This window comes from Pinus tabuliformis, chromosome 6 (assembly GCF_031772625.1).
Source record: "Pinus tabuliformis cultivar Carrire ecotype Pingquan chromosome 6, CPIR1, whole genome shotgun sequence".
NCBI classification, from domain to species: Eukaryota; Viridiplantae; Streptophyta; class Pinopsida; order Pinales; family Pinaceae; genus Pinus; species Pinus tabuliformis.
The window spans coordinates 405,307,811-405,313,810 of NC_142292.1; positions in this window are offsets into that span (position 1 = coordinate 405,307,811).

A 6,000-nucleotide genomic window follows, 5' to 3' on the forward strand; every position below is an offset into this window, starting at 1 on the left:
TATTGCCAAAGATGCTTTTTGAACTTGCAGCTTTTCTCTTCCTCCATTCTATCAACAATCTTCCTCTTGCCCTTGTTGTGCACTTGTATGTTTACCTCTATTGTTGCTGCTTCTGGTGCTCTCTAGGATGTTGCTTCACGTTGCTTCACTATCAATTCCACAGCGAGGCCGAATGGTTCATTGAGTCTGGAGGAGTTGTAACAATATCTTCATGGGTCTTCCTTCGCCCAATGACATGCCCCATGGATCCAGTTCAACTACACTCTCATGCAATGGTCTTTCACACGACAATGCGGGTCATACTAATTGTAACTTCGGGCATCGAATGGGTATTTCTTCATCTATTCTACTTTGACATCCACATGCTTGAAAGTATTTTTCTTGTAAAACCTTATCCACAACTAAAGATCAGGACAAGTTGCCTTCTTCTTCCGGTGCAACCTATCTGATAACCCTACCAAGATGTGATATGCTACTTCCTGCATGATGAGTTTTTCCAAGGAAAACTTTGGTAGAACATGTGGAGGCTTCTCCGCACTGTACATCCATATGAAGTTTTCAGACGATGAGGCATACCAATCAGTTATGTCGATCATTGCCTCCATTGTTGCCTTCGACATGCAGGTTGGATCATGTTTGAATATCATCTTGTAAATCAGGGTGACTGAGTGATCGGACAGTTATGTGATAACTCCTCTTAAGTTGCATTAAGAAAACATCTTATAATAAGTGTTTATAAAGGTCTTCATCGGTTTCCATGCCCACTTCAAGCCTAGGAACTCCTGTCGGGCACAAATTGCATCCAAGATGTAGGTGGACATGTAGATACCTACTTGCATACCTTTGGGAAACTGTTAAGTCCTTGTTACATGTTCCTTTAGCTAATGAGCCAACATGTCGGGCTAGTTGCATGCTTTGCCTTCTCTGGCCAGTTGGTCCAACACGATCACCCAACTCCATGGGGAGGTTTTCGTTCTTTCTTGGCCATACAAACGACAAGAAAATATGACCAAGTATTGATACACCTTCTAGAGTATCTTCGTCTTGTAGACTTGGTTGGGTACCATCCTAAATTTAGCAGCTCCTTCACCCATTTCTTCAAGATATCTCTGGAGTTGGCATTACTACTCGGTAAGCTAAAGGGTGTCTCCATGGTGATCACAGGCCTCAACATCTGATACATCTCATCATAATCATGTTCCCTAAAGGTAACAATCTCCATCCCACTAACACTTCTCAATGTCATTGTCTCAGGATCAGCGTGCGAGATGATAAATGTATCATGTCCACGCATGGGAGCATGAGGTACCTGCATGCAATCCGATACAAGCCAGACTTGTGAATGTTCACATAGACTTGGTAGTCTTCAAGGTCTTCCCCAAATGTGCCTGCAAATGCATCATTGACCTCTTGTCATTTCATCTTGATGTCCTTGTCTATAATCAACTTGGTGTCTTCATAGATCAGTAGTCTTGTAGACACTTTCTCAATTGTATCTCCAGTTGAACTTCCGTCAGTGTCCTTTGATCTTGCTCTTTTGGAGGCCATTGATCTTGAAATGCTAAGAGGTGGATGAACACTTGCTAGATCTGGAGACAAAGAGACATGCATGGCAAGAAACATATTAGCTAAAACCAAAGAAAACTTAAGGAATGACATATAACATACCTAGGAATTGACTGGCAAGGATTGCACAATTTTTCCTGGGAGGCTGGGAGATTGGCTATCAGCACTGCGTAAAAGGTAGTCTGGGTTTTCTTGGGAGGTTGGCTAGCTACTGGAATTGCGTAATGATCAATCCAGGCTAGCTTTTTGGCTCCTGGAACTACGTAATGCACAATTTCAGCTAACAATGCTTGCAGGCCCAATGATTGCATTACACAATTTTTTGGGCCAGCAGTCACTGTCCCTTAGAATTGCACAATGAAAGACTACAGAATAGTCACTAGGTAGAAATGTGCATTTCCTAAGAGGAGGAAAAATCCTTCCCTCTCAATATTGCGCAATGTTGTCTTGGTGATGCAGAGTCTGGGCCAAGGCTACTCAGACCTGCTGGCGGGAAAATTAAAGAAAATGTGAATGTGAATGCATGGAAATTCTAAGTGAAAGCAGGAATGAATGATCATGCATGCAAATAATGAATGAAAGATTCAAAAAATGAAACAACATGCATGTGGGTGAAGTGAGTCGCTGAATCGGCGATCGTTCATGCAAAACAGTTTCATGCATGCAGTAGCAATGAGATCCTAGAGGAATTTGAAACAGTGCTGGTACAAGCTAGTATGTATGTAAATGAAAGCAAGTGTTCACAGAAATCAAGAAAACAACACTCACACAAGAAAAACACAAAAAGCAACAGAAATGTTGCAAAATACAAGTTAAAAGGACTTACGCGTGAATAATTGAGCTGGATGTGTCGAAGACTCCTAGATGTGTTGTGGGATGTCAGAGATCCAAGATTAATGTGAATAACTAAGCTCTAAAGCATCGAATAAACAAGTTTGAGGCTCATGATGCGCATGCCACAAATCTAGGAAAAAGTGACACTTGGAGGAAATATTCTAAAATGATCTTTTCATGTAACCTCCAACTGCCAAAAATATATCCCTAAAATCGAGGGATGCTTTTTGCATGTTGCTTTTTTCTATTCCAAGAAAAAGTAGCCCATGCATGGAAGTCAATTTTTCTCGGTCCTGGGTGGAAACAATCAACAGAATGGCACATGCAACAACCTGTTTAGCAGAGGGAAAAATTTGCACATTTATGGGAGGGCGTTGGGCTGACTGCCTAGAAGGATTGCGCAATTTCTAGGCTAAGAAGCTAACTACTGCCCAGAATTGCACATTTTTTGTGCTGAGCAGTCCTTGCTAGGAGGAATTGTGAAATTTTTGTAGTGAAGCTTAAAAGGTAGATTTCCACAATTCTGGAGCCTAGCAGGCTACTAGAAAAAATTGCATAATTTCTGGAGGGAAGGTTGGTTCCCCTCTATAATTGTGCAATGTCTTGAGGAATTTTTTCAACCTGCAGCTGAACCAAGTCCAGAGAAACAGCCTATGAGGGGGATGCACCAAGCCATCTTGCACAGGTTGGCAACATGCTAGAAAAACACTAAATCTTGTGTACTTGACAAGGCAAGACATGCTGCTGAGGATTGTTGGTAGGGAGGCTCCAAAACAAAGCTAAGGAAAAATTTTGGAGGGTGGTTGTAGCTGCTACAACAAAACAATCGAACCAACACTTTACATACCTCCCTCAGGTGCTATAGGAGCTCCAAGTTCCCAACCCATGAGTTAACCTAGCCTTTCAATGAATTAAACCCCTAGCCACTCCCATGACATGGGAATGCATGCACCTGGGGCCCTCTAGTTGCTCCCACAATGCCTTCAAGGGAGAGATTGCATTCTTTTTCAACCAACTATGTTCGAGAGACTGCGAGATTTAAGCCAATTTTTCAAGTCTAGTCTCCATACCACTACATGGAACTTGATGATACTTTGCACATGGGGGCTTTACTCGGGGACCAATACCATACCATGTGCATTCATATTGGGGGATATATATTAAGGAAAAATGACATAATATATTGAGCATATAATAGGGGGTAAAGGTGTTTTATATTGGCAGGTATAAAAAATTGAGCTCAAAGTTCATGAGAAAATATAAAGAGGTATAAAAAATGTTAATGAAAAAAAGGATACGCACAATATCTAGTGAAGTAGGGGTTTTTAAAATTGGGAATATGTATTGGGTTTGTATTGGTAGGGGGTTAAATAATGTGATTTTTAGAGGTATTTTCCAATATGTAGTGCAATAAAGGGTATTGTTTAGTATGCCACAAACGCATGTGCTATGTTAAAGGTTTATTGAGTGAAGCCCCCGTGACTTTCCAAGGCAATAAATGAAACTAAGTCAAAGCCTCTAACAGAAAAATTGATCAAGGACTTGACCTAAACAATCCTAACCATGTCATACTTTTCGTCAAACACATCATGAAAAACGTAATCTACAGGTCATAATAGCATATCTAAGCATAGGAGTATCATACATATCTGTTAATTGCTAAGAAACATTGATACCTTATCATATTAGCTACATGATCATCTATTAGTTCATATATTCATTGTTCTTTCATTTACAAATCAAAACATGATGAGAGCCATACATCATCCCTTTCATAAAACATGCTCATAACTAGCATGTAAACAACAAAATAATAATGATACAACAACCATAGAATCCACATATAAACCAATACATTGACACATGAAATACAAAGGAGAAGGAACCTTTATTAATGAATGTAAAGCCCAACCGAGTTTGGGACTTCCACGAACCACCTGACCATAGGTTGGCTGAACCAATTCTTTATTTCAGCCAACCACCCCTGTGCCATATTCCAAGAATGAATGTGGAACTCATAACAAGAAAACAAAAAAAGCATCGATGCCAATGGATTTTTCCACCTACACCGTGAGGAATTTTACTGTCTCCTAGTCTCTATGTTTTACTGCAATCCACAATCTGATTCAGGGATCACTATGCCATAAAAGAGACACCACCCTGCAAGATTTATCGTATATCCTACCATTCACTGGTCTAGGATTCCTATTCCTAATCAAGGGCACCCACCTCTATGCTTTACCATATATCCCATCATTCATTGTTCAAGGATTCCTAGGCCCACAGAGGCAACATAAAATCTGGCTTTACCACATCCCACAGCTTGGTTCATGGGTTACTATGCCAAGGCTTTAGCACAATCCATAGTTTTGTTCAGGGATCACTAGGCCATGTGTTCTTCCTTTCAGAGATCCACCTCACCCAGCTTCGAATCCATTTGGAAATCCAACTCAACCAAACATGAGAACCCCATCACACCAAGGCTATTTGGAAATGATAAGGCTAGGTTGAAAAACATTGTCACTCCTAGAAAAACCCATGCCAATGACAACAAGAGAACTAAGAACACACATGCATAACCATTCACGCCAAAACTAGCAAGGAAATCATACATGCAAATTGATACTTACAAATAATCCCACTATAGTTGCTCAAACATGTTCTTCCTTGCTTGATTCTTTCTTTTCTTTGCCTTCTTTTCTTTTCTTGATCCGATGCTGAAATGCTTTAAGAAAACTCCAAGCGTCCAAGAATGTGAGAGAAAGACAATAGAGAGAACTCCAAAACTAAACTGAGAAAAGATTAACCAGTAAAAGCTACCAACTCATCCTCAAAAGCCTATTTCTTAATGAGGCCTCTATTTTCTTCAATTTTCCATTATTTTCCTTCATTCTCCTCCTCACATGAAACCTATGCCCTTTCACCCTAATTTTCTCCTAATTTCCATTATTTTCGTAAGTAAAATGCTAATAATTACCTCTTGACTTTCCAAAGCCTTTACCTTTTCCCTTTCCATTTTCCTTTAGCCATAATAACTGAAATGAACACCCACTAGGATGTTTTTCTCACCATTCAACTTGGAATACGTGTCCCATGACCTTGGTCTTATATTTTTTACATGGACTTTTGACAAGGGATGTTACAGAACCCTTCTCCTTGGGGGAACACCGTCCACAATGTTCAATGACACGTACAACTAGCAAGACCACTGAAAAGAAAAACATATTTCCCGTGGAGATTTTTAACATAGCTCGTTGCAATATTTGCAATGATCACTGTTGAAACATGACAAACATATCGTTCACTAGATCTTGATAACACACCTCATTATGGTAATTATAATAACCACCACATATAAGTATACACATTTACTTCAACAACCAAATAACAATATTGTTCATGGAGCTTTATAAATCCAAATCAATACAATATTTACAATGATATACACATATGCACATTTGGTAAATGAGTAAATAAAAAGGCACAAATCTTGCATTTGCAACAAGGGAATCCAGAAGCTCACACCTCCAACCTCAAAATTAATACCAGGATTTAATTCCTTCCTAGGAAGTCCAAAATCCACTTCTAAAATCAAAGTTG